Source organism: Tupaia chinensis, unplaced genomic scaffold (assembly GCF_000334495.1).
Source record: "Tupaia chinensis unplaced genomic scaffold, TupChi_1.0 Scaffold144336_1, whole genome shotgun sequence".
In the NCBI taxonomy this organism is placed as follows: domain Eukaryota; kingdom Metazoa; phylum Chordata; class Mammalia; order Scandentia; family Tupaiidae; genus Tupaia; species Tupaia belangeri.
In genome coordinates, this window is record NW_006204194.1 from 561,779 (window position 1) to 565,836 (window position 4,058).

The window sequence follows — 4,058 nt, forward strand, 5'->3', positions numbered from 1 at the left end:
AGTCTGCCTCATCTGAATCTTTCCATTTCATGAGAAGCATCAACTCTCCACTGCTGTCTGTGGCACCAATTATTCGTTCAGGATCAAGACCTCTGGCAAAGCCTCTTGGTTTATCAGCAGCATCTCTCTTCTTCTTTGATTTGCTATCATCAGATTCACTGTCAGATAAAGATTTTCTCTTTGTACCATCTTTCTCTTTACCAGCTTTTGAGAATTAAGAAATGCTTCAATTAACTCTGGACAATCTAAATTTTCTTCTGGTTCCCAAGTATTGTCAGGATCTGTAAATCCCTTCCACTTCAGGAAATATTCCACCTTCTCATTCACTACGCGTCGATCCAGTACTTTTTCCACCACAAATTCTTCAGGTTCTGCCTCTTCAACTTTTTTACTCTTTCCATTCTGTTTCTTACCCATTTTTTGCAATGTAGTTTTATTGGAGGCCATTTTTTATTGCAGACTTGAAGAGTTCACTGCTCTGAGCTGCTCCGGGTCACGGGTCTGCAGCGTCCAGGAAGAATCTTCATAAGACAGTTTAGCAACCCCCCTTAACACCTGACCATCCTTGATATCTAATCAAATTTCTCATTCCCTCCTTGATATCTTATTATCCTAGTCTGCCTTTAGCAAGAAATCTGTTGAATTGGTTTAGCAAAATTTTTTCTTTATCCTTGTTTTTTAGTAATTTTCCATCCACCAGTCTTCCCCAATTCTTTTTTTTCTTTTTCCATAGACTGTTTGTTCTTGCTGGAGAAGGAAAATGAGAAACAGAGGGAAAGTGAGAAATCACCCCCCAAGGGGGATGACCATTCCACAATCCGTTCTCCATCTTCCTCCTGGGACTTTGGGCATACTCGCACATGCACCTGGTTTGATTTTCAAGCTGTCTAGTCCTGGACTCAAACCATGGTCAACGATGTGGGAGTCCAGTGCCTTAACTACCATGCCACTTGCTGCCACCTTTGCTCTTTGGCTTTAAAGTACCTACTTGTCCTTGTTGGAGTTGGACTTGAGTCTGGTCTCTCTGGAACCCTTCTCAAAATTCCATTGTAGGGAACCAGCAGTTAGCGTAATGGCTATGTCGCTGGACTCCCACGTAGTCGACCGCGGTTCGGGTCCCGGACCCGGTGGCTTAAAATTCATGCCGGGCGCGTGTGCGTGCGTGCCCAAGATCCCGAGAGGAGAATGGAGAAGGGATTGCAGCGTGACCTTCCCCCCTGGGGGGTGATTTCTCGCTTTCTGTCTCTATGTCTCTCTCTGTCTGTCTGGTGAGCGCACGCGCCCTACAGTGAAAATCTCTCAAAAAAAAAAAAAACTCCATTGTAATACCCTCCCCCCAAATAAAGTTTGCTTTGCTTTGTAAGGAATCACAGTAAATGTGCAAATGGAATCACACAAGTACCCTTATTCAGTATTAAATCAACTAGACTTATCCATGTTGCTACAGATAGTTTATTCTTACTTCTGCATAACATCCCACTATGTGAATACATTTTCATGAATTTATCTGTTTTACTCTAGAGTGGGTGATTTTTCCCTCACCCAGTACATGTGAGAACATTTCGAGGGTGTGATCACTGCCATCCTTTTTCCTCCATTTCTCTATCCCATCAAGATTTTAGAATGCATATGCACACACATGCGCCTGGCATGTTATTCAAGTAACTGGATGTTGGACTTAAATTGAGGTTAGCCAGGTGGGATCCAGCTCCCTATGCATGGTGCTTAAATGCTGTGCTTTTGGGTCAGCCCTGTGTTATTTCCTAGAAGCATGCTTTCAGACTTTCTCAATAGGAGTCTGTTGAAAGTAAATTCCACTGTGCTTACAGTGCCTTAAACTCTTTAGTTACTCAAAAGTGCCAGGTGGTTAACAGAGATCTAGGACTATGCTTTCACTAGCCTCAGTCTCTCTAGAGGGTTCTGTTATTATTACTCTAGTTAATTTTTTTTTTCTTAGAGGTTTTTGCGTTAGGGCCAGGAATTGAACTGTGGTTGGCCATGTGGGAGTTCATCACCCCAACCACAACATGCACTTACTGGAGAGAGAGAGATAGACAGAGACACTGAGACAGAATGAGAAATCACCCCCCACACATCCTAGGAGGATGGCCACACTGCAATCCCTTCTTCATTCTCCTCCGGGGATCTTGGGTACATACTTATGTGTATTAGGTGTGAGTTTCAAGCTGCTTGGTCCAGGCTGGAACTGCTGTTGGCCATGTGGGAGTCCTGTTATGTAACTGTTATACCATCTGCTGGCTTCTAGTTTGATTTTTTTTATGCCACATTTGGAGAAACTCAATCCAAGATTCCACTCCTAGCATGTACCTATACTATCTACACATTTAGGTGACTTTCTCTCTCCTTAACTCCCCAAGTCTGCTAAGTTTCCTGACTTGATGTGTGAGATCTTCCTTCCCCAAAAGCTATAAATCACAGAACATGTTCCAGACTGTTCCCTGGGAGTGCTGTGTGGCTGTTGATGCTACAGAGGAAGCTCAACCTTGTTCTCTCCTAAAGGGTATGTCACATATGAGGATTTTTTTTCATTTTTTTTAACAGCACATGAAAAAGTTTAATGTTTAATTAAAATGAAACAAAATAAAAATTATTTATAAAAATACCATAGATACAGCATTGAAACCAGAATATACAAAGAAGTAAAGCAGCTCACTCACAAAAATACTAATGATACAACTTTATAATGAACAGCTGGTGAAAGGTTTTAGCCGGCAGCTGGCTGAACCTCCTTATCCAAGGAGTGTTACGGCGATGGCAACCCCAATCAACCACAAAGTCGAATCTTGATGTAAAATACAAGAGGCTTTATTGCTAGCGCGCTAGGACTCCACTCTCAGTCATACAAGACACGATTATGAGTGAAGTCCCGAACAAAGGAGCATTCAGGTTATATAGACACAGCCATGGGGTGAGGGGAGGAAAGAATGAGGAAGTAAGATAAGGGGCTTCTAGGGTAATATTATGGCGTCCTTGAAGTTTTACTTGCTCAAGCAGGACAAAAATGTTTCTCTTTACAGTTGTAGCCATTTGGTCAGGTTTGCAGAGGCATTTGGTCAGAGTTTCTGGGGTTAACAGAAGGGGGGAAGTTTTACAAGGGTCTGGGCTTCCTACAGAGTGTTAGTGAATTGCCCCGGGCTTCCACAACTTCAGCAGCATCAGCTTTAGTACAAAAGTGAAAGGGGCAAAGGTTAGATTTTATCTTCATAAGACAGGATAGTTTAATTTTATTCTTACACTGGTCTGATCATACAATTCCTTTTTTTTAAAAAAATTTATTTATTATTTACGCTTAATCACTATACCTCTTTAGAGTGTACAACATGGCTTTTCCCAGCATGAATACAGTGCATATCAGTCAAGACATAGACATTACAATATTCATTATCATCAGCAAATAATTTTTCATTTTTGTGTCAATTAAATGTATTTTTTTCATGTTACTATTCGTTTTCATTAAATACTATCATTTTTTTCCCACTTTTTTATTTTAATTTTTTATATACATTCAATCATGTTATTTAGCTTACAAAGTGAACATTTCAATATGTGAACATTTCTCCCCAGTCCAGTTGATCAGAATATCTTCCACCAATAACACCATACCTCCCCATCCCATCAATGCTCTGTCTCCATATCCCTCCTCCAAATGTCCTTCTTTATGTCCCTCTTCTCCACACACTCCACTTCTGGCACTAACCCCCATCTCTTGTGTTTGTACAACCTTAGGTCAATCAGTTTCAGTTATAGAGTGAAGACCCTCGGTATATATTAAGTGGGGACATACAGTGTCTCTTCTTCATAACCTAGCTTGCTTCACTCAGCAGTAAATCTTCCATATTCTTCCACTTTTTTTTTCAAAAGCCAGGGTTTTTTTAAATTTTTTTTTTTATGACTGAATAGTATTCCATAGAGTATATGTGCCACAATTTCTCAATCTATTCATCCGTACGGGGGCATTTGGGTTGGTTCCATGTCTTAGCAATAGTGAATAGTGCCGCAATAAACATCAATGTGCAAGCACTTTTCCAATTAAGAAT

General features: G+C 40.7%; 1 pseudogene; it reads right to left on the reverse strand.

The window, feature by feature from the left end:
- LOC114005724 (chromobox protein homolog 3 pseudogene) overlaps window positions 1-471 on the reverse strand; it is a 1,454-nt pseudogene extending 983 nt beyond the window's left edge.
- Between the last annotated feature and the right edge of the window lie 3,587 nt (window positions 472-4,058).